The 25,365-nt window shown below is 40.3% G+C and overlaps 1 protein-coding gene across 5 annotated transcripts in view; it reads left to right on the plus strand.

The window, feature by feature from the left end:
• Positions 1–3,082: 3,082 nt before the first annotated feature.
• FUT8 (fucosyltransferase 8) overlaps positions 3,083–25,365 on the plus strand; it is a 97,906-nt gene continuing 75,623 nt past the window's right edge. For 2 of the 5 annotated variants that reach the window (XM_058421113.1, XM_040067931.2), the window contains exons 1-2: positions 4,342–4,356; positions 25,227–25,303. The gene's annotated coding sequence lies outside the window, so the exon portion shown is untranslated. Of the gene's footprint in view, positions 3,136–3,645; positions 3,663–4,341; positions 4,357–25,226; positions 25,308–25,365 lie in introns of those variants that run through there. The other 3 variants (XM_040067934.2, XM_040067930.2, XM_040067932.2) reach the window with 3 other exon arrangements.

The raw sequence follows: 25,365 nt of genomic DNA on the forward strand, positions 1-25,365 counted from the left end.
CAAAACCTAAGGTAACCAAAGCCCCCAAATGACGCTTAATTAAAAAAAAAAACCCCAAATTAATTTGAGAAGTATTTTAACATCCATTCTAGTTCTGGTGATTCTTCCTTTCAAGTTTACTTTAACTACTATGATAGCTAAAACCTGAATTTGCTTCTAATAATTTAATATAATAGGATAAGGATTTAAGGTATTTTTTGGAGGAGTTGTTATCCATTAAGACAACTTTATGGCTCTGGGGTTCAGATATAGTGAAGAATAAGAGACAACTTGTTAACATTGCACAGAGAAAGAAAAAGTTCACAAAACTAGAATTTTATTTCTAGGGAAATTTAAATGTGGACTTTAGTATGTGTTCATGTATTTGGGGGAAAAAATCAAAACGCCTTTAGATTCCATTTTAACTCAAGTTGCTACTCAGAGGAACTTCTGAGACAGGTGGCAGAATGTCTCATCAAAGTGAAACTAGAGTTGCCCTGCTGAGATTCCACCTGCTATGTAAAAGTGCTACCACCGTCTTGCCCAGTGGAAAGAATTAGCTGACTCCAGCAGATTTTGGGTCTGTATCAGGTAAAAGTGGTTTATCAGGCTGTGAGATTGAGCACTAGAAACTGTATACCCCACAATGAGAACCAGAATTCCACCTTAAAATTGTTTAAGAAAATTAATTTCTTAACCATGAGTGGAAAAGTGTTTCATAATCTAGTGTAAATTTCACTTTCCAAGGGTTTCAGAGCACCAACAAACTAAGGCTCTGCCCCTTGGTCACAGGATGAAGAAGTTGCTGGAGTCACAAGAGGCATTCTACACCTAAAAATGTCCTTTGTGTGGTGAAAATAAAATTAGCTGCTGGCCTTTCAGTATAATTTGGGAAATGTACTTCAAATTGTAAGTACCTCCTGCATTTAGCATTTGTAAAAAGTTAGCATTCTGTAGCAGCACTCCCCTCGCTAGCTTTTCATCTCTCTCCTTAGTAATTTAATTTTCTTTCTCCCATTTTGGCATGGCTTAGCACAACTCAGGTCACAAATTCCTCAAAATAAAAATGAGGCTGATAGCAGTAGGTGCTATAATGTGGCTAGTATGGTTAGAATTGCAATATAAATAAAAATACCTCCTAACTGTACAACTGATCACATTATACCCACTAGTATCTCCAGTGGATACTGGATATAGTACTGTGTCATTTTCTAAGATCATATGCCTGTAGCACAGAATATAATGGGCTTGAAAGCAAGTAAACCAGCAGTAGTTTCCTAGTTTCATTAAACAATCACTTGAAATGAACTTAATTTCACACCACAGTAAGTACAACTGGAATCACGATGAGTGTATCAATGAAAGAGCCCATCTGTTTTGGCCTGATTTTTATCCAGTTTGCAAACACTGTATCTAAGAACTGTTTGCATTGAAAGTACCCTAATATTTTGTGGGTTGGTAATCAGATTTATGTCTATAAAATAGTATTTCCTTACCAGACGGTAAAGACCCATCAGATCTCCACTTTTCAGAAGTCTCCTGAACAACTTTACTTTCTTTTAGAATCCTTCTTTAGGTGACATCCTCCAAGCAAAGGCAACATACAGTTAAATGTATCATTTGGAAAGCCATGCCTTGTTTTCTGGATCATAAGCTTTGAGTGACAGAATGATTTGTGTTGGAAAGAGGCCATTAAAGGTCGTCTAAATCCAAACCTCCTGCAATAAGCAGGGACATCTTCAAACAGATCAGGTTGCTCAAAGACTGGTTCAAACTGGCATTGAGTATTTCCAGGCATGGGGGCTTCCTCCCCTTCCCTGCCCTGCCCACGCTTTTGGCCCTTTTGCATACACCTAAACTTCAAAAATGTTTTTGATTTATGGAACTGGGTTTTAGAATACAAATCCTTGACTAAATTTGTCAAGCAATAAGCAATATAATTATTAGTAGGTATAACAATTGTCACAGTCATAGGAGCTAGCAACTGCACCCAGCGCTTGACAACCATCAGCAATCTGCTTATGATCTCAATTTCTCAACTAATCTCTATTATTGTCAGTTAGGAATCAAAACCGTAGGGAAAAAAAAAGATATTAATTATTTCTGCATTTCCAGATCGCTCTGGAAGGTTGCTATGGGCACAAAGTATTGTAACTCTTCTTTCCATCCCCCAGACAATGCTTGTGGTGGCTGTGCCCCAAGCTCCATGTTAACAAGCAGCCGATCCAGAATTTATGAAGTCAAAAAAGAAAATCCAACAGACACTGGCATAATGTCTCACACCTTACAAGCACATTTGTGAATGTTTACTAGTTCTGGGGAAAACAAAACAAAAATCAACAAGAGGGCTTGTGAAATAAACCAGAGAAGACAAGTGTGAAGGAATACAGGACAGAACGCCAATATGCAGGATAGCTCTTCTGAGTCAGGGAGGGGGTGCAAGGAGGATGTGATAGTTACAAAATATCCACCCTTACCAACTCTGGCTTTTACCGAAATCACAGAATCCTAGAACATACTCCTACTACAATTTCTACTCCACATGCTACCTTCCCATCCCTGCCATTTCATCTCCCAAGCACACTGAAACATTACCAGTGCACATTACAAACTTTTAAAATGCATGTAGCTTTCCCACATGAATGTTTAGGAAACTATAGCTACGTTAAACGCCCTGAAATTCCGCATCCATCCGAGTTCACGCTTACGTGCACTTTTGGGAAGGGTTTTGTTAAGGCACCAAGGCGGAACAGTCGAGGGTGCTTGGACAAGAGCGGGCCTCTCCCCAGTCCTGCTGTCACCCAGCAGACACAAAACACTCCTTTTTCTCTCATAATAGAAAAAAGCTCGTGAGATTTCTGTCTTTTGTAGGGATGTTTCCATTAAAACCACTCCGCCTGTTCCCGGGCAGGATGCGCTGGCGCTGCGGGCGGCACCAGCCTGTTGCGGGCGGCAGCGCCGCCGGGAGCTGCGGGCGGCCCTGCCCGCGGCACGGCATCGCCGCCGGGGACAAAGCCACGCGGGGGAGGGACGCCTTCCCGGAGGGATCAAGCGCCAGCTCGGGGCTGCCCCGCAACGCCGCCCCGCGCCGCATCTCCGCCGCGCTCCCTCGCGGGAGGCAGGACCGCCGCGGAGACGCTCACGCCCATCGCCGGGGTAAACGCGGCCGCTCCCGCGCCTCCCGCCGGCTCATCGCGCAGCGACGCGGGGCCGCCGCCGAGCCCGTCCCGCCCGTCCCGGCCGCTCCCGGCCGCTCCCGGGGCGGGGGCGCGCGGGAGGAGGCGGCGGGGCGGGGGGGGGGAGCGGCGGCGGCGGCCCTGGAAGGTCCGGGGCGCGCATGCGCGCTCCGGCGCTCCGTGACGGGGGCGCTCCCGCGGCACCGGGGCCCGGCTCGCGCTCCCATAGGCTGCTTCCCCCGCCAGGCGCGCGCCCGCGGCGCGGCTCTTCCTACCGCGCTCGCGGGGGCGCGCGCTGCTCTGGCCGTGCGCCGCGCGCCGCTGTCACGGCTGCTCGCGCGCAGTTCCCCGCCCTCGGCGCGCGCCCTGCCCGCGCCCCGCGCCCGGTCCCCGCCAGCTCCGCTCCGCCGCCGGCGGGTTCCTGCTTCCGTCTCCTCCCTCCGCGCCCCCCCGCCCGGCACCCCCGGCAGCGGCGGCGCGGGCTCCGCCGGCGGCGCCGGCGCTCCGGTAAGGGGATGCGGGGGCTCAGCGGCAGCCGCGGCGGCGGGGAAGCGGGTACCGAGGCGAGACGGGGTTGCTCCGGCCAGCGCTCCCCATCCCTTCCCCGGGCCTGGCGCCGCCGCTTTTGCGACTCGGGCGCTGCTCAGCAACCGCCGCCGCCGCCGCCGGGGCGGTGATGGCGGGGAGGAGGCCGGTCCCCGCAGTGTGCCGGGGTCCCCGTGGGCTCCCTCTCCTGAGAGTCGCCGGTGGGGCCTGAGACCGCCGGAGAGCGCGGCGGAGGACGGGGAGGCCGGGGCTCGGCGGCCGGCCGGGGCATCACCGTCGGCGGCGGGGCCGGGCCGGGCCCGGGAGGGAGATGCGTGCGAGCCCCGGGCGGCGCGGGCAGCGGGGTTCCCCCAGCGCGGAGCGCGGCTGCCGCCGTCCCGTGCGCCGCGGCCCCAGGGCGCGGGAGGCCGCCTCCAACTTTCCTTGTCCCGGGAAACTGCGGCCGCCCGAGGGGACGTCTGCTTTTGGCAGGGAGGAATACACGGGAAACGTAGGCTTTGAGGATGGAGTTCACGCTCTGGGGCCGCCCGGTAGCTCGACACCAAGTGCTTGTCTGACACCGGTACAGAGCAATTGGTTGTTGCCTGGGGCTTTTCCCACGGTGACCTGTCCTGTGTTTCGGCACAATTGACTTTCGTCGTGGATCCTGTTACTGGTAAGGCTCTGGCGATTTACCCCTAGGCGAGTTAGTGCTTGATGTAACCTCAAGTCTTTCACACGAGTGTGCAAGCATTGTGTGCACTGTGTTCCTGGTGCCCTGCAAAGACCAGGCTGTGACCCTCTGCTTTCAGAAGCTCCTGGCTGAGGGTGCGAGAGGCAGGAACTGTAGTGCCGTGGTGCAGGTTGTACCAAGAAGCCTAAGGGCAAAGGCATCAGCTGTAAAATAGCTTGTTGAGACTGTAACTTCCTCGGGGCAGTGCCTGCTGTCCTTGCGCCCTCAACGCACACACGGTACAGGATCTTAATGTCTAGGCCTGAAAGTTAATGGAGTAAATACTTCAGAAAGAGTGAGCATGAAAAGGTTTCTTGATTTTATAGTATTAATCTTCTTTGTTTTTCCAAGTAATTTTCCACTGCGAGTCATCAAAAACTTCTCAGAAGTCTGAGCTGCAGAAGCAAATAAGTGGCCAATTTGCCTGCGCTGCTGGTGCTTGGGGTGCTTTTGCAGCTGACTGTTACAATTCCTTTCATTATTAAAGAAAACTGGCTATGAGGAGCTGGTGACTCTGCTTTGATGTATTTCCAGTAGCGTCTGTTTCTCCGGTTATTGCAGGTATCCTTACTGCCAGATTTTTATCGATGCTTGTTAGGGTTTCTTATGTATATGCACCTTAAGCAGGCACACTAGCACATTACGAAGTTTGCATATTTTACCAACTGCATGTAATAAGGCAGCCTTTTTCAAAGTTGGAAGTGTAGTTAATTGCTCATATTTTCTGAGCAAGAAGTTCAACAGTGAGGGAAAGACAGGAATCAACTTGGAGTGTTGAATCAGGCAAATTCACTCTTTTAGTGGTGTAGCTGCCAGGATATTTGACAGCTGGGAAATACGGAAGGTCAGTCGGAAGTTGTAGCTTTCTTTCCCTTTTAGTCCGATTGTTTTAATTTGTTTAAAAATTTTGGCAGTTTCATGCGTTGAACAACCTAAAATATACTAGTTCTAGCTAGTCCCAGGAAAAAAAAAAAAAAAAAAAAAAAAGTTAGCTATACTTGCTGGAGTAGAAATGGAGCTCCTTCACCTAAATGAATCAGTAAAGGTTGTACTAAACCACGTAGGGGCTTCTCTTTGGTTTGATATCTGTGGTTTATCATCACTTTATTGAGACTGCAAATAGAGACTTGATTGTATAATTGAATGCTTATGTATTACAAACACTGCTCACCATTCATAGTGTAAATATTTTATTTTTGGTCCGTTTCTGTCTTTGTGTGGCTGTATGGAATAGGTGTTTTATCTGTCAGGTCTTTACTAAACCAAATGATTTGCCCAGGCTTGGAATATATGCAGTTAAAAATAATAAATGATAATTTTATTTACATTTATCCGATCAATCTGTCCATTGACATTTCAGTGGATAAAGATGAAGGAGGTTTGGATTTGAGTATTTATATCTTGTTGCAGAGTCAGAATTAAAGTAAAAAGTCATATAATCTTAGTCTGGTCTGGAGGGGGAGCTAGTGTCAAAGCAAAAGTGACTTAATTTTCTGGACTCCTTCAAAAGCTTGTTGCTTGGTCATAGACTGTGCTTCTAATACAATAAGAAAACAAATATAGATGATGCATGCTCTGTATGATTGCATTAATATGCATCTCTTGTATGATGAAAACAATCTGCAAGTGAAGTGATGTGGGATTTTTTTCAGGGAAATGGAGTATGTGTTTTGCTATTTTGCAGCAAAAACTGTATCCAAAGAACTTTGAAATTGCAAGATTAAGCTCTTATAAATCATGAAATGGCAGAATTAGAGATTCTTATAAGACATGTAATGTGGCCTGTAAGTGTAGGGTTAAATGTTGCATTTTTTCCCTACAATGTTGCTTTCAGTATATAGCACAGAATGGCATAGATGGTGTTCAGTGTGCCATACTGAATCCTTTTTCTTGGTATCAAATAATGTATGGCCTCACTATTTGTTTATGTGCTGTTCATTCTGTACTTTCTTAATTTCCTCTATTGCTGTTTCATTACCTTTGGTCTCTAGTGCCTGCATGTTTCACTAGTAATATTTTCACATAAGTCTCCTGAGATACATTATGTATTCCTTTGTGTTGGATATCCAATTTAGGACCTTTATGATATGATTTTTCAAAATAATCTATCAGTCTTTTAATGATTTATGTGTTCTAAGACATTTTCCCATAAGGGTCTAATTTGCTAACAACAATCTGGCTTTATTTTTTTGTTGTTGTTTTTGATAAAACATTCCCCCTCAACAGGGATCCATGAATGCATCTCTAGAAAAGACTTCATTTCTTGATTTGTAGTACGGTGTGTGTTGATGTAGACTACAAGTATAGACACTTAGATTTGTTGAAGTGATAACTCCAAGGTACTAAGTCCATATTTTTGATGGAGAGTGGATTGCTCATTAAAAGTTTGTGAGGGTTTTTGATATTTTTTTTTCTTTTGAAGATTATTTGTGTGCAAGAAAGAAGAAGAAAATAAAATTTTCCAGGACAGTAATAATTCCCTCATTTTTCCTACAATATCTGTCTTATTAGCAGTGCAGTTGCCAACATTTGCAGTACATGTGGCAAGGTCCTTATATAATCTAATTTTGTTATTTACTTTTTTCCTAGCACTTTGTTCAGTAACACAGCAAGAGTACCTTGCTCACAAGGGCTCAGAGAACATGTTCAAGTAATCTTTAATTTTTGTGGTATGACTATATATATGTATTTTTTTTTAATCAATGTTTTTGATAGTCAACTGTTTAAAACGCCACAAAGTTCTTTTCACATAACTAAAATGTTCAACATTCTAGATTAAAAAAAGAAAGCAAACCTGATGGACAGGAGGAAACCCTCTGTTCTGTGGGATTGCACATATGACTAATACACATATAGCATATAAGTCTTTAAAAATGCTGAAATTTGTCTGTTTTGCCATGAGACTTGTGCCACTTGAGCTAGGTGGGAATGTGATACTAGTAATTTGTAATTCAACCGTGTTCCAAATGATGTTGTCTGTGTATGGTTTTCTGAGTTTTTTTAAGTGTTTGAAAGTAGAGGTGAAACTCTTGAAATCTTGGCTTCTGTTCCAGGCTCTAGGACCGAGCATGTTCTGATGGATGCTGATTTTTCTGCTTATTCCTTGTGTGATATCTCCGTCCCAGTCTTCTTGGCCCTATTCTGAAATTTTTATCACAATGCTATTTTGCCCAAGTAAACAGTTTGTTTCTTGCTAAAGGGCTTCTTATCAGACATGCAGTACTGGTGTGTATAGAGGTTTTAACTCATAAATTGTTTATTCCAGTTTCTTTCACTCTTTGAATCTTTTCTGGCTTTTCACAGTCCTGTCTGCTGGTCTCAGGTTTCTGTCCACTACCCTCAGTTTCGCATCCAGTTGTTTGTCATGAAAAGGATCTCTCCTTTCTGTGTTGTGCATTTCCACTGGCTCCTGTAGTTCTGTCTTCTGTAGTTTTCCACCTTCAATTTTTTCATTCCCTCATCTGAATTTGTTTTTTCCTTTCCTGCCTGTCTTCCTACCAGTCTCAGACTTGGTCTGTATCCCAAACTCAAGATTGTGTTCACTGTGTCAGCTGTATCAGCTTTTTCCCACATTGCAGTTCTTTCTTTAGTCAAATTTCATTGGCTTCTCTTCCACCCTTTTGTTTCTGTGGATACCTTATGTTTTCATACTTGTTAGATCCAGCAGGGGTATCACTCAGAATAAATTTAGATGCCAGTGATCCATCTTGATAGTCAGGAAAGCAAGCAGGCCTATGAAGAGATGAGCTTGACTTTGTCGGGAACTCATGTCTGAGCCGGAGTGCAAAAATTGGATATACAAACAGGGACAGCTGGGACAGGCTACAAAGGAGAAATTTAGAAAAAATGTCTTGACATCAAGAGAGCCAATGCATGCCTAGAGATGACACTTAGGAGGGAGATCAAGGGCAGAAAGAAGAGTTTCTTCTCATACTTGAGTAGTGAAAAGCAGGACAAATAAAATACAACTTCTTTTGGAATGTGGTGTATCATAGTGACAGTGGATGCAGATAAGGTCGGGGTACCCTGATCCCTCTGTTCCTTAGTGAGACATCACCAGCAGGTTTCCCAGGCCTCTGTGCTTAGTAACGAGGGTTTGAGGAGAGTAGCTGCCAGCAGTGGCCAAGGATTCACTTGGGGATTATTGAGAGAACTCAAATCCTGCCAGTGCGTGGGGCCAAATGGACTGTGCCTGTGAATGTTGATAGAGCTGGCCAGGGTCACTGTGAGGTCCTTCCTACTACCTTTGAAGCATCTTAGATAGCAGAAGACCCTCCCAATGGCTGAACAAATGCATATGTTGTACCTTCCAAAAAAGGCCAAAATACAGCCCAAAGAGCTACAAACTGGGTAGCTTCCTTTTTGTCCCTGGGAAGATAAGGGCATGGGTGTTCTTGAAGCACATTTGTGGTCACAAGAAGGAAGTGAATGAGAGCAACCAGCATGGATTTATCACAGGTAAATCATGCATGATGAGGCAGATTGTCTTCTGTGGTAAGCTGACTGAATGTTTGGATGAGGTAAGAACAGTGGATTTAATTTTCCTGGACTTTAGCAAGATTTTCACCTCTGTCTCCAGTTATATTCTTGTACCCAGATTTGGACATTGTAGATTGCTGGAGAACTAGACAATATAAAAAAGACTGGTTGGATGGATGGACTCAGAAAGAGGTGCTTAATGTGTCAAATAGGGAGGTTGGTAACAAGAGGGGTACTGCAGGGATTTGTCCTGCAGTGACAAAGTGTGCTCTTGTGCTTGCAGATGACTTCCCAATTTGGGGGGAAATAGTTGCTGTGCTTGCTAATGGGCCTGCCATTCAGGATTTTGTCACTGTGAACACAATGCCCGTCTGGAGCTTTATTCAAGAACAACTGCAAAGTCCTACACCGGTGAAAGAGGAGTACCTTGCAGTGATACCGGCTGGAAAGCAGCTCTTCTGGAGAAACCTGGGGTGTCCTGGCAGTAGACAGTGCTCTGAGCATGAATCAGCAGCAGCATGTCCCTGCAGAATCATAGAATGGCTCCCAGTTAGCAGTGGGACAGCACTGAGGGTTGCTGAGGAAAGGGGAAAAAAAAAAAAAAAAAGAACTGTATCTCAGTCAGACCCTATACAAAGGGACATGAAAGATCATCCAGTTCCAACCCCCCTGCCATGGGCAGAGACACCTTCCACTAGACCAGGTTGCTCAGAGCCCCATCCAGCCTGGCCTGGAGCATTTCCAGGGACGGGACATCCACAACCTTGCTAGGCAACCTGGTTCAGGGTTCCACCACTTTCACAGGAAAGAATTTCTTCCTAGTATTTTACCTAAACTTTACCTCTCAGCTGAAGGCCATTCCCCCTTGCCCTATGCCACATGCCTTGATCAGAAGTCCCTCTCCAGCTGCTGTGTAGATCCTCTTTGGGTATTGTAAAGTGCTCTGAGGCTTCACAGGAGCTTTCTTTCTTTTTCCTCTCCCTTTCCCTCTTGCTCTCTACAACCCTGACTCCCTCAGCCTAAAGAAAAGAAGGGCAACAACATCCTGGACTCTGAGAAGGAACATAGCCAGCAGATGGAGGGAAGTGGTTGTCCCTCTCTACCTGGTGCTCATTAGACTGCATCTAGAATGCTGTGGCCGGTTTTGGGACTCTCAATACAGGAAAGCCATTGATAAATAGAAGTGAAGTTGGTGGAAGACTACCAAGATGATTAGGGAGCTGGAACACTTGTCCTGTGAGGAGAGGCTGAGAGAGATAGGTTTGTTCACCTGGAGAAACAGGTGATCTCAGTGGGATCAAACAACAACATACTGCTTGTTTGGTTTTTTGAGGGCATTGCTGAGGAGATGGAGTCAGGCTCTTTTACTGAGATGTGTGGGGAGAGAATGCAAGGCAGTGTTCATAAATTGAAACAAAGAAGGTTCAGGCTGGATATAAACTCTTGCCATGGGGGTGTTGAAGCTGTGTAAAAGGTTGCCCTGAGAAGCTCTGTAGCTTCTGTCTTAGAGGTTTTCAGGACCCAAACAGGAAAGCTGAGCAACCCATGCTTGTCTCATATTTGACTTTGAGCAGGAGATTGGACTGAGGGACATTTGGAGGTCCCTTCCAAGCTCTGTTATCCTGTGAATCTACAGCTGTGGATCTCTAGTTCCCAGAAACCTTACAAGAATGGAGTAAGTACAGATGGAATATGTAGGTGGGCTCAGCTGCAACATATCAAAACAAAATCAGTAACAGTAACATTACAGTGAGCTTGACAAAAGCTTCACTTGTATGTCAGGGTAAGCATTTTGCTGTCTCTTAGATGCATGTAGAGCTTAAAGCACATGAGTGATCAAACTTTTTGAAGAAAAATAACCTCTTGTAATGAGTCAAAAGTGTATTTTTATGTAGCTTTCCTTGGAAAGAGGAAAACCACATTTTGCATACCATGTAAATGTTGAAGCAGCTTTGACATGGATACCTGGCACAGAGTGGGTCATCTTGAAAAACCTTTGGCAACTTAAACTGAAAAATGATTCTTCTACGAAGAAGTATCTGTCAACCTTAAAAATTGGTGATGTCTCATGGTCATTTATCATGATAAGTATGTAAATTCATATGATGTAGCCCATAATGCATCATTTCAAGGTGCTGATTTTCTGACAATCTGTTAAATCAGTTGCAATCAATTCTGATTATCCTCTGCCACCCCCAAATATTATATACCAAATCCCTCACATAATTATTCTTTCTTCCTGCTGTTTTCTCCCTCCTCTGCCACATTTTTGGGGTGGGGAATAAATAAAGGAAGAGAAGTAGTCCTAAGGTGCAAGGAGCCCAGTAACTGTTTTGAAAGAATTTTGGCTAAAAGTCTTCAAATCAGAAATGTTGCCTGTAGCAAAGAACTACTATGAAATAACAGGCTGGGTATATATGTATATTTAAAATTTATTTCTCATTTTTGTTATTTAAATATGATATGTTATATGAAGTATGATCTTTTTCTGAGGTTTTTGCCTCTTATTTGTATTTTTTAACCTGTACTCTTTAGGTATCCTCCCTAAAACGAATGGTGATTTCCATAGCAAAGCATAGTTTCCATGAATCAACAATTGTATTTTGTTCCTTCAACTATTAGATATTTATAAAGCATAATGTTATTTTCAGAATATATAGCACAGTAAAAATAAATACTTCATCTGTTGGTCGATCTAGAACTTGATGAAGTTTGTGCTGCTACAATTGCTTTGTGGTAGCAATATTCTGAATGTAAATGCTTTTTAGGAGCGTGCTTTTGTTATGTTTGCTTCATAATCTTATAGTATGATAATTTTCTGTAATGTTAGAGAATTTCTTTTGTGAGGCAGTTAATAGCAATAAATATCACCATGACATTATTAATTCTGCATGCAATAGACTCTTTAGAAGCTTGTGGAACATTGCTGTGAATATCTTATGGACATCAATTTTGACTTGCTGTGAATTAAACTCTTCAAAACACTGCTCTTACAAAAGGTTTTGTAAAAGAGCAATGGGAATTCTCTTCCAATAACCTCCTAATGTTCATCTTTAGTTTATTATATTACTTATATTTTACTTCACCATAATTTGTTTGCACAGTGACACAGTAACTTCTCAAGGTAAATCTGATTTGAACCACTGTATTTGTTAAGCTTTTTGGAGTTCATTTTTTGAAGGTATTTTTGTGCACATATGTGATAAATATTAGAGTAAGTATTTATCCAATGTGCTGCTTACTGAAGAGTTCATGAAACATATTTGTAAAAATATTTGTTTAAATTTTTAATGTATTCAATTACAAAAATTTCTTAAAACCCTTTGCCTCTAAGGAAAATCCTGTTGACCAAGTTCAGAATGTGAGCTTTCAGATTGCCTGGAACCTTTGTCTTTAGCTCCGTGACTTTATTTATGATGATAAAATATGTAGTGTACCTGGTATGGTATACTTAGCTCACATTTTTCCTCCTTTTGGGTGTTTGCTGAACATCTTCCTTTGTTTGGCAGACAGTGCTCACACGGCAACAACAGAAACTGTTCCCTCTCAAGGATACATCTAATGTGGATGAAATGCGTTGATGGATACTCTCTCCCCACACCCCTTTTTGATTTTCTTCCACCCAGGGTTGTGTAAAACCATTCATGGCAGGACACGTGTGTCTTCAGTTTCTCTCAGCTGCCTAGGCAAGCATCTGTTTCGTATTTAAGGCAAGATTTGAATATACAGGAGAAAAAACCAAACATAAATGTTTTCCTTACTTTTGAGGGCTTTAATGAGACACCTTTGTGGTATTGTGCCGTGTTTCAGTATGCTTAGATAGTCTCTGCCCTTCTTTTTTCTGAGGTCTGGGTTTAGAATTTGTTCACAGTTTATAATCTTCTCGATGCATGTCTTCACATTTCTGTTCAATAACTAAATCTGTTTCACAGTTATCTTGGGTTTTGTTTTTTAACAGTACAGCATCTGACTGTTTGATCTGTCTGTTGCTTAGGGTGTTTTTAAGTTATAGCAGCTAGGACAGCATGAATTACACCCTTTTCCTCATGTGGCCCACTGGAAGCTTTCAGTGGCATTGAAAGATGTTCTCCTTGAGTTATTCTTCATTGCAGATGCCTACTCAGCAGTCTGGATTTTGGATTGAACTGCTAGACATTCTCTTTGCAATCGTTTTTGTCTTTTGTCGTCAATGAAGTGATGCTGGACTAGGTATCAATACTCTCAAGTTTGCTCTGCCAGGCTGTAAAGATGGACGGCAATTTTGGTACTATGGCAGCTTATATTACGCCCTACGACAATATTTTCAAATTCTGCAGATATATGCTTTGTGTACTTCCTAGGGAGCAGAGGATGTTCCTTAGCAGATTGTTGATGTTTTTTTTCTGATGTAATTTTTTTTTTTCCACTGGGAGCAGGATCCTTGTAATGCATGTGAGAGAACCCTTTTTTCTTTCTTCACTTAATTACAACAGATAGTGCTCTTACAGATGAGGAGTTCAGTATAAGTAGAGCAAAGAAATATTGGTGTCTGAAGGAGCCAGGCATACATATGAGATACAAAGAGATCAGAATAATTTAAAATGCTGGTTTGGTTTTCCTGTACAACGTACTGCAGCATCATGTGTAGGTAATGTTAATAATTCTGCAGATTCTGTGTCTACAGAAGAGCTGAAAGAACACGGGCTGTGTTCAGTTGCTTGCTCTTAAGAGCCTTCTGTATGTGTGCCCAAAGTTGCTTGCAGTTTATCCTTCGGCACGCTGAACACATCCAGTTGCTTTAAGCTGTTGGGACAGGAATAGGAAATATCCCAAGTACCGAAATCTGACATTGGGTCGTAAAACCATGCGTTGAGATGTAACAGGATATGCTGGCATCTCTTCACCAGAGATGTTTTGATGCTAGACTTTCCAAAGAATGAGTTTGAAATGCTGTTTTACAGAGCATTGATTTTTGCTTACTTCGAATGTACTGCTTCCTGAAGTCCTGCAGCAGCTAAGATCCTGCTGTCCCAGCTCTGAAGAGACAGTTCACAGTTTTGTGACCAGCCGTATTTTCAGTTAAGACTTCCAAGACTGTGCCTTTTGTGCTACATGTTCTTATGTAGATTGTGAGTACATTTACTATTCCAGCTGCATCAGTCTCAGGTTTGCTGTTTGAGTGCTGTTTTTCTTTGGGGTGGGCTTGCTCATCCTTTACAAGAATAAAAGGGGGCTGTCACCTTTGTATGCCTGCTAAGTGGATTGGTTAACTGCATGCATGTCCCCAGTGTTGGTTTGTTCACAGTTACAGGTTTCACCTGTGGTTAAAATACCCTATTATCCAACTTTTTATGTCAAGTGGGCGTCAGTTGTCTCTATGAAAAGGCCAAATCTAAGTCCTTTTTATCTGCAGTTTTTGTTGACGTGACATACATTCCCCCCTGCCCCATCTGATCTTTGATTGGTCCTTTTATATTTGTTAACTTTGGGGATCCCTTTTGTAGTACTTTGGCCTGTCTGATTCCAGGTTTACTCTTGCTTACATAACATCCTGCTTTCTCTGGTGGAGAGCCCTTTTCTTAGAGGAGAGATCTGGAAGACGAGAATAAAAATGTCTGTGGTACAGTATAGTACAGATTTTCAGGTATTTTCGAGTCATGCCATTCTGTTTAAGGCATTGGTATGATAACCTGAATGTCATGGAGTCATAGAATGGGTTGTGTAGCAAGAGACCTTAAAGATCGTTCAGTTCCAATCCACTTACCGTGGGCGGGGACACCTTTCACTAGACCAGGTTTCTCAGAGCCCCTGCCTGGCCTTGAACGCTTTGAGGGATGAGGCATCCACAACTTCTCCAGGCAGCCTGTTTCAGTGCCTCACCACCCTCACAGGGAACAATTTCTTCCTATTGTCTGATCTAGATCTATTCTTAGTTTGAAGCCATCGCCTGTTGCCCTGCCACTACATGCTCTTGTCAAAAGTCCCTCTTCTGTCTTTCTTGCAGGGTCCCTTCAGGTACTGGAAGGCAGCAATTAGGTTATCCTGAAGCCTTCTCTCTTGCAGGCTGAACAAACCCAATTCTGTCAGTCTTTCCTCAAAGGAGAGGTGTTTTGCTATAGATTGTGTAGAAGATGAAGTGATTAATCTTGGCCTTTTGATTTTATAGATTTACAAGACTAATTTTTAATGCTTTGAAAAATCTGAGCTAGTAAATGGAGGTAATGGTTTAGTGTCCCATCAGAAATGTTAACCAGGGTATCAATTACATGGTTATATTTGAAAACAAGTGGGAAAAATAGTAAGCAGAATTGTATCTTGTTTATTTCAGGGTGCTATCTTGAAGGTGCATGCAGATTCTGAACAGCTTTCATGCTGAGTCATGTCTTTTGACTTTCTTCATGTTTCTATAGCTAATATAAATACAGAAACACTTTTTCACAGTCCTTAAATTTTCATTTAAATACGTTTCTTCGTGACACTGATGTGAAATGCTACAATATGGTCATACTGTGTTAGACAGCAAAGGTGCAACCTGGATATTCCTGGAAGTTGTTTCCTGCCGAGACATTTGTAAATAGTGGGTAAAACTCACTGGCAACTGCAAGCCAAACATATTTAGCCAGTTTTTTGTTTCCTAAGGGGTTTATTGTGACTTGACTTCTAGGACAATAAAGAACTGCTTGTGTACTTAATATTCTCTCTGCCATTCTGTTTTGCAAGAGCTCCTTGAAGTCATAAGCAAATAGGGAATCTTTGGATTGATAACCTAAAAAAACCTAAAAAAAAAAAAAAAAAAAAGTGGCTTTTCTCTTGAAGTCTTCTACAGTTGTGTAGTATTTAACTTCTTACCATCCCTGGCGGAAGCAACCGCAATGAAATTGATTATTTATCTGGTTTAAGCATATCTTAGGAAAAAAGGTCAAGGTTTTAACTGTTCTTTTTGAAATCATTAGTACTGTGAAATGGAAGCATTTGGAATGCTCCTTTGGACAGTTCTTTTCTTGGCTGTTGCTTGATAATATTTTATTAATATGGGGTTTATTAGATGTCATCACCTAGTGTTGGATTGTATCTAGAGCTCAGGGCCCTTAGATTATGGCTTTTTTTTTTTATTCTTATGTTAGGTCAAATGTGATTGTAGATTGAAAAATGCTGTGAACTGTGGATTCCCATCTGAGAATTCTTCAGCTGTGTTTGGATATGCTGTGTGAAGACTTACTGTTATTTTGAAGGTGGATAGTCCCAGGTGTGCAGTTAGTATGTGCTAGCATAAAAAGCCCCAGTGTGACATTATTTAAGAGTAAACAATGGTAAACCAAAATGGAACATTGTCATTTGAACTGATTTCTAATGACACTTGTACTATTACAGGTGTCTGTCTCCCCTTAATTGTACTAATTATGTATGTGTAATTGGTGACGATAGTGTGTAGAGAAAAGATGTTTGGAAGGTAGACTCATTAGTTCTTGAGGGTGCATTTTGAGCTTCAACAAAACATTTTTGTCTCTCATCTGTCTTTTATCTTGCACTTTTTCAGCTTTAGACTTTCCATTTCCTGATGGAAATGTATGAAGTGTAGTGACAAGTTTTTCCTCCTTTATCCAGTAGGCTCTCTGATGAGTTCAATTATGGACAGTTTGACTCATGTCAAACTGTATCTCTGTAAAACTAAGTGCACAGTGAAAGCTTGCTTGTATATCAGGCTTAAGATTACATATGCCTTTTTTTTAGCATTGTCTCAATGTCTTTTCTTTCATGTTTCCCAGAATTCATCCATATACTACCTTTTCTTTTCCTACTGTCTTGTTGCTGGGATCAGGATTTTGCAGAAATCCTGTTTTCATGTTTCTGTGTCTCTTGATGTTTGAGTACTGCCTTGTTTTTTTTGCTTGGTGTCTGTCAGCATCTCTTGACTGATGGGAAAGGGTGATCTGTGGTTGAAGCAGCTGTTTAAAAGGAAAACAGAATTTATTAAACAATTCATAAAATTCTTTGCTGTTTGAAAACTGGGTTATATGTATAGTATATATTAGACATATCCATATTATATGCTTATAGACAGGTGTTTATACAAAACTATATAATAATACCAGATTATACTGGTCACATATGGTGGCTCATACCACTTTCATTGGACAGTGTAGGGAAACCTGACTTACTACCAATGTATACTTGCTTTGGGTATGAATGAAGCACTTTTTTGTGGAGCCTTTAGCTCATAGTAAATTCATTGCAGTGTCTGTCTGCTCTCCTTCATACATCATAAACTGAAAGAAAAAAAAAGATGAAATTTAACTTGACTAAAAATCAACATGTAACTTTTTAGCTTTTTATCCCTGAGTAGGAAGGGTGTATGTGTAATTTGCAAAACATTTTCTTCATAAATTAAGCATGGGAGGTGTAGGAAAGTTATACAAGCTTGGCTAATGGATAGTAAAAGTGGGAGATAGGAAAATAACAACCACTTCAGGAGGAACATTGCAGTCTACATTTGAAGGAGTACTCTTAATATCGTGCTCTTTTAGTCTGTTTCTGGTGAAGCCTGCTCAAGGAAAAGATGTCAAAATTTTTTCAAATGCCAGCAACTTAAAAGACCTGAAATCTCTGAAATGAAATGTGCTCTAGTATTAGTACGTGTTTTTTTCCCTAACATTTAAGTTCTATAAAACTTGGTGTGTAGTATCAAGAAATATATTCAAAATCATGTTCTGTTGCACTGAATGATATAAATTGCATGAGTTTTCTGCATAATATTTATACTGATGAAATTATATTTTATACAGATTTTTCAGCTTCCTTCATTTTCAGGCACCTGACAGACATTGCAGGAAGATCTTTCAGATTTTGTTGTTGAAAATCCCTGACCACTTCTTTGATCTTAATTACCAGGCTCTTACCTTTGATAGTATTCTTGACTTTGTTTGAAGATCTACCTTTGATTAACCTGTCGGATAAACATGAACATTTACCACGTCTGATAAACATGAAGCTTCGCTGCTCTCTCAAGGGAAGCAGTGTTGTGTGTTCTTTTTTTTTTCTCAGCTTCCTGGTTGCTGAATGCTGCTTGCATCTGTTCTTAGCCTTCCCACGGAGGAGCAGTGGCAGCAGTACAGAATTGATACTATCTTTGAAATCTGCACAGCTGCTGGTACGGGTCTGAGTCACAGCCGTGGGGTTGACCACAATCTTGTTAATGCACTGCTACTTGACCAGTCAGTTAATAAAAGCAGAGTCACTCAAGCTGATCGATGATAGACTTTGGAATAAAGTGCTATGATTTTTATTTGGTTCTTGTTTGAAAAGCTTTAAAGGAAAGATGAAATTATGTATGAATTCCTAGTATAATTTCCAGAGCAAAATCAAGCTGTGTGCTCACTGTGGGTGGCTTTGAAGAGCTTATTTTTTTCACAAGGTAGAAAAAAATGAAGAGGGAAAAGGGTGAGGCATCTAAGGCACAATAGAAAACGTGATTTCTTTCCTTTCATTTACTATATTATTTCAATTCATACATAGAGGGCTTTTAATAATTGGTGTTGGTATTTCTCTTGTGTATTCACATCTCTTTCAGTATAAATTTTCTCTGACTGTAAAAGACTTGAGTAATGGTATTTGTAGGCGTAGCTGGTATTTGCAGTGGGTAGTAAGGTGTATATTTTTAATTTTCAAAAAACATTACCTACTTTATGTCAGAACTTTGGTAGTGTGAATTAAATTCCACAATTTTAAATGATCCTGAAAAATTAATAGTATTTTTAATATAAATATGGCCTAGAAACAAATGAGCCTTTTTTTTAATTGGCTTTCAGCCATGTTCCTTTGTGTTGTGTTTTCGACATCACAGTTGTTTTTCAGTGACATATATAGTGCTGGCTTTCTTCTTCTATGAAGAAGAATAAATCTTGCTGATTTTTTTTTTTTTTTTTCTTGTGACTGTCAAACATTGTCTTTTGGTAGGATGAACCTTCTCTTTTGAACTAATTACTGCAACTAGTAACAAATAAACATGAGCCTGTACTGCATTATCAAATTCCTCCCTCAAATTCAAACCCAGGTTTGATGTTTTTAAATTTTGTTTCTTGACCTGATTTTAAATGAACGGGTTTTGCTAGCATTTCAGCTTGTAGATTTTTATTTCTTCTATATGTTGACTGTATTCTCACTTAACAACATTCTTAATTGGGTTTTTCTGACAGCTTTTTTCCCAGTCTTTTCATTCATTAGCCTGTGTCTACAGAGAGTGTTCTTTCTTAGGATTTTCTTTCCTTTAAAATTTCTCATTCTTTTGGTTGAATTTATGAAGATACTGACTGCTTCCTCTGCTTTTTAAATGTACTTTCCCAGACTTTATCTGCACTTAATTTTAGTTTCCTTAAGCTGGTTTGATTTCAAATCCCTTTTGACTGCATCATCACTGGTAAAGTGGACCATTGTCTGTTACAGAGGACAGCTGGCACAGATTGAGATTTGTCCTTTCTGTTAATCTTTCAGCCTTAAAACAGGTAGCTGTGTGCGCAGGACTGCTGGAAGTTTTCCCAGCCATGTGATAACCCTCAGATTGTTCCCAGAGGTTGGGAGAGTGCAGTTGGCCTTTATCAGAAGTATTTCAGGACTTATTCTGACATGATGCTTTGCATTTCAGTGTCTGGGAAAGTTTTAGTCATTAATATATTGATGTAACCTTTAAGACTAACTTTGTATGGCATTGTATTGTAAAGGCAATAGTTAAGCCAGTTATCAACTAGAGGTTAACTCAGTTTATCTGTGATCTGCTTCCTAAAAGGTCTGCTCTGTGAATCATTAATATTAAATCTTATGCTTTGGATGATTCTGCTAGCTCTCTAGAAAAAAACCTAAACCATACCCAACAACCAAAAAAACCCACCAAGAAACAACAATAAAACAATCTCAACAGTCCATCCAACTCCCTCATCCACTTCAATTTTTTGGTAACTTATAGGAGGTCTATATTTTTCCGCTCACTGTAACTTCTCCAGTCTAACATTATGTGGAGTGTTTTGCTTCAGTCACATTCTGTATTTCAGAACAGATATACTATTCTAATTCTAGTTTCTAGTTCTATTTCAGAACAGATATACTAATCTTAAGGTTTTCAAGATAAGATTTCCTGCCCCACCCCATATATCTGTCCTCCCTGAGCCAAGTATGCCTTCTAACAGGATGGAGTATCTCACGAAATGTGTTGTGTCAGTTGAGTTATATTTTTGTTTACTTTCCGAGATTTCCATCTACCCTTGTTTTTTTTCACATAGTTCTTGTGTTTGCCAAGAAGCAGAAGTTTACAAGGAAGCTCTGGAGACATTCTACTGTTTGCCACCTTCTCCTCCCTGTGACCCTTTAGCTACCCACACTTGCCACTCATTCCTTTGGAGCTGTGATCTAGGTTGCCATTTGTAAGTCTTGTTATTTTATTAAAGAGGACAGTCTTTGCCTTTAATTTGCTCACTGGTGATTTGAATGACAGCAGAGTTTTAGCCTGCCAGGCTGGGAAGCACAGATGGCACTTCACATGGCTGAGAAAAAGTGGAACTCTGGGGAAAAGAAGCATATGTTTTCCTGGATTTGAGAGAGCTAAAAGAGGTCCAGTGCTTGGAGTGTTTTTCCAAATTTTCCCCAAATTTGCACTACACATGCAATAGCGTAATGTATTAGCAGTGTCACTGTAGCATACACGAAACTTTGTAAAGTAAAAAATGTGGGACTGCAGACACTGAACAACAGTGATGTGTCTTCCAAGAATAATGGGATGCATCAGCTAGGGCCATGTAAATAAAAGGGAGAAATCGGTCAAGTGGTTGGGCCAGTGTGTCTTGAAGGAGAGGAGCAGGAAAGAACTTGAGAACTGTGCAGTTTTACATAGGCTTATTACCTTCTGAGTAACCTACCTCCTGGCAAGTGGAAAGGATAAAAATGTGTTTATATTTGGGATTTTTTTTTTAATGACTTAGTTCTTCATTTGGCCCTTTAATATGTCTGTGAAAGAAGTCAACAGATTGTGCACTGTTCTGCATACTGCGTCAGTTTGTAGAGTGTTCTGAGTTTGTGCCTTGAGGAGCCATTATGTGTGAAAATTTCGAAATCATGGACTTTGTACCTTAAAGCAACTATTTGATATTTTCTTCTGTAAAGGATAAGCACTGAATGACATTAAATGTTGTTCCTAGTTATTGTTTGTGGTGTTAAAAATGGTGTACTCTTAGAACAAGGTCAAAGTGGCAAAGTACTGTAACAAAGAAAAACAAGTGTGGGGAGATCTTTGTTTTTTATGCTTACTTTGATGAATATTGAGGAATAATGCTCCCAGATATGGCTGGATCGAAAGTGGAATTTCATTGACCAGCTTGTATGTCCTTCTCAAACCAGTGGTGATCAAAGCTTGTTTGAAGGGGAACCTCCTATACCAAGTTGAACTGCAGAAAGAATCCTGTGCACTTCTCTGCAAAACAGATGATTCCTGGGAGCTGCTTCCCTGTGCAGTAGAAGTTTGATGATTTGACTTCATACCTTGCATATGCCAGCTTTTTTAGCTCTTAGCAGTAAGGAATCTGAAGAAAAAAATGCAACAAAACCAACCCCCAAACCATTATATAATGTATATAGAAAGCCCTATATGATTTTCTTAATATATACATTAAAAAGATTAGCTTTCCTTCTGTCTCTGTGGGATGTTTTTCTTTCCATATTTGTTTCGGGAAATTTGCTTAGTACCAGCAATTAACAGTGCTACCAGACGGATGGATTGATGGGTATAGGAGAAATGAAATTCAGTTTTTCAGTTATGTACCTACTTCTCTGTTAGAAACATACATTATCTCTTAAAACTGGAAAAATCATGTTCTGGCCTCACTTGGGCTTAGAGAAGGAATAATATTCCATTTCTTTTTCTTTACCAATTTTCTGATTTTATTTGTTTGTAGTGGTTTTGTTGCGTTTAAGTGTTTAAGTTGTTTAAAATGGATTATTTTCATGCAGTGTTCTCCCTAACATAGGTTCAGTCACTCCTCTTGAAACTCGGAACTGTAGAGCCAGCAGTGGAATATGTGGGTGACTTTACTAAATAGCTGGTCTGTGTGCTTCAGAAATTGTTTGTTGCTAGAGAAGGTAGGATTATCATGCTTAGGAGCAGATTTATGTGTTTGGAATAATAGAAAATGTTTAATAAATTAAAAAAAAAAAAAAAAGGGATTGCAAATTCAGGTATTTAAGCACTGATGAGAACTCGTGATAGGACCAGACTGGTGACCAGAGGCAGACTGCTGTGGTATCATTCCGCTCCTGATCTCTTTCCTTCTCAGATAATGTGGCTTGGTGAGAGTAACATGATTCTAAACCACACTAGCTGGTTTCTAGCTTTTAAAAACAGATTGTTAGGACCAGCCAATAAAGCATTTGTGGATTTACATTTAGATTGGCATTAGCTCTGATCGCAGCCACACTCAGAGAAGAGCAAGTCATTTGGATAAGAAAGAACTGTTAATGTGAATAAGCTGAACTTGCCTTCTTAAAGGAGAAAGAAAACATTTGGCAAGTGAGACCTGGGAAGAAATAAAAATAATCTCTATTGGGTGTCAGGATATATGGGGGAGAAACATCTGAAAATAAATATATATGAGGCATAAATTTTAAAAAAATCTTGTTTGAAAAATCAGAGGATGAGGTTTAGTCTCAGTAATGGGAAGAAAAAAACTCAGTGGTTCAAGATGATCTTTTATATATTTATGTAAGAGTACCTTGTAAGATGATAAGGTTGATCCTGGACTCAGAAATTAAAAATGAACATTTGAGATTTATTGGTACTAGAGTAACAGAAATCTCTGAGAAAGAGGGTAGAGCAGATAAGGAAATATTTGATTGTTATTTGTCATAAAGTTTTCAGTTTTACCAATGCTGTTCCTCAGAGCTACCTCTGGTATCCTGTACCAATATATCCAAAAGGAATATTCTTATTTTCTCTTTTTAGTGCATAGTTTATCTTCTTCTGAAGCGGAGACAATTTGCCATTTTCTAAAGGAATTTGAGTGATGGGTCTGATCCATCCTGTGGTATTGGGAAAGTACTCCTGGGTCTAGTGTCTGTGTTCAGAATTAAATCAGTTTGCCCCAGTTAAATGGAGAAGGGATGGGAGAAGTGTTTCCTTTTTTCCCTCCTCCTTGCTACAACCCTCTGTATTCCTAAGGTGATGCAGGTATTTTCATCTAACACTTCTGAAGCTGCAGTCACTAAAGCGTGGCATCCTTGAACTCTATTACTTTGCTCTTGTGCTTTCAGATTTTGTGTCTTTTTAAAATGCAACTTGAAGTATATGAAGTATATGAAAAGTTTTGATGAAATGTTTTGGACTCAGTTTTGGTTGTAATGCAGGAGACTGGATTGAACACTGCAGATGTTACTGAATCCTTTATAAGGATATGTATTTATTTTATAAATAGATTAATTAAGAAAAAAAAAAATAAGAAAAAGGTGATGACTAGTCTGAGTACATCCAACAATTCAAAGTCAGAACTGGGTGTATAACTAAAATTTCCTATCCATAAGATCGCTTTGTGACTTTTATTTCCAAAGAGATCTGTGTAAGAGGGCAAATTTATCTGGAAGGAGCCACTGTCTAATTAGTGATGTTTGTAAATACTCTTGAAGTGGTTGAAACACTAATGCAAAGATTTTTTTAAAAATACTTTCAGTTTTTACGTTATGAATAGAATTCAAATCTCAAAGTTTTATTAGCAATACTAGGCTAAATTGTAAATTTTTGTTAGTTTTGAATGCTTCAGAGTAGTCTGACAGCTTTAAGATAATCATAATTTATGTGAAGTGACTATCTATTCTTTTTATGGAACTGTGAGAAAAAACCCAAAGAGCTTTATTTCTGTCCTCTTTTACTGGTGAGTTGCCCAGCCTGGTAGGACTGGAAGACCTTTGGGTGCTGCTTGCAATTCTATTGCTTAGAAATAAATCAACTTGTAAATTTAGTATTAGTTCTTTTTGGTATATGAAATGTAAGTGTTTCCGCTTCATGTTTACCATGAGCCAGTCTGTCTAAATCTATTTTTCCGTACGTATGTCTCTCCTAATGTACTACCTTCTACTTGTTAATAAGGTTGGAAATACGAACTTGTAAGAAAATACATCATAATGCTTCATACAAAAGTACGAGTAAGCATCATTCTAGACCATGCTCTAATGTGTTCCCTGTAGGGCTACCTCTTGGAGCATGTGGACTCCAAATTTTGTTATGCTTGGCTTCTTGAGTCACCTTCAGCTGAAAGTTTCACCTCTCCATTTTTGTGAATCAGGCAGTGTAGCTGATTTGATGAGAGCTACAATAAAAGAATGAGTTATTTTTTCTGATTTTACTTTTTATACATGGAGTAACTGGGTTGTATTTTTTGTTTGAATTTCTGACATACTTTATCACAGCAAAAGCTATAACCTTTTCATTGAGTGCCTTAGCCAAAGTATACCTGAACTATCAATCTCAAATAGAAGTGAAAATAGGCTATCTCCCTGTTTCCCTGAGGCTTTACATTTTTGGAAGTTCATGGGCTCTGACTTTGTAGGTGCCGATTACTTTAAATAATTTATTACATAAATAGGAAAACAACTGAATTCAGAATTGTTTTTTATCACTGTTGCTGCTTTGAGAGCTTTGGTGTTGCCAGTTCATCTTGTTCATTTAACAATACAGATGCTGAAGCTTCTCTTTGAAATAGAAAATCACCTAATTTTCATTCAAAAATAAGGCTAATTTGTCAGAATTCTCATTGCAGTAACAGTCAGTTATCTAAAACATTTATATTTTTTTTTTTCCTTTGTTCCCGTTCCTGGAACTATTGTTGCTTTAATTGGTTTCCTGTTTATTATTTTTTTCTTGCTTTCATTCTTTTCCTTGAAGTCAGGTTCACAAATAAGCTTTTTCAACAACCAATTTATTGCTGTTGCAGAGTCTGATAGTGCAGCTTTTGATTGCTTTTCTGTTAAATGGCCAGGAATCAACATTTAGTTTGGTAGTGTGCTGCCATTCTGAATTAGTGAGACAACTGTTAGGAAATTATCTACTAACTCCATGTCTTGATAACCCCAAAGTAAGATTTTGTTTAAAATAATTTTTTCTTCACTGAAAGAGTTGTCAGGCACTCTAACAGGCTGGCCAGCAAAGTTGTTGAGCGTCCATCCCTGGATAAATTTAAAAGATGTGTAGGTGTGGCTCTTAAGGGCATGGTTTAGTGGTGGACTTGGCAGTTACAGGTTTATGGCTGGACTTGATGATCTTGAAGATCTTTTCTAACCTAAATGATTCTGTGATAAAAACTAATGATCTTTTGCTCTTCTACTTTCAGAGAATTGCCTGTGCTTCAAAATGAAAGTGAGGAAGAAGAATCCCCAAAAGTATTAATTTGAACAATAATTATTGCTTGTAAGTAAGTGCTTGTCATTCTTTGTGATGTTGCCTTCATAACCGGAAACTGCTCTCCTGTT

The sequence above is a fragment of the Hirundo rustica genome, chromosome 6 (assembly GCF_015227805.2).
Source record: "Hirundo rustica isolate bHirRus1 chromosome 6, bHirRus1.pri.v3, whole genome shotgun sequence".
NCBI lineage: Eukaryota > Metazoa > Chordata > Aves > Passeriformes > Hirundinidae > Hirundo > Hirundo rustica.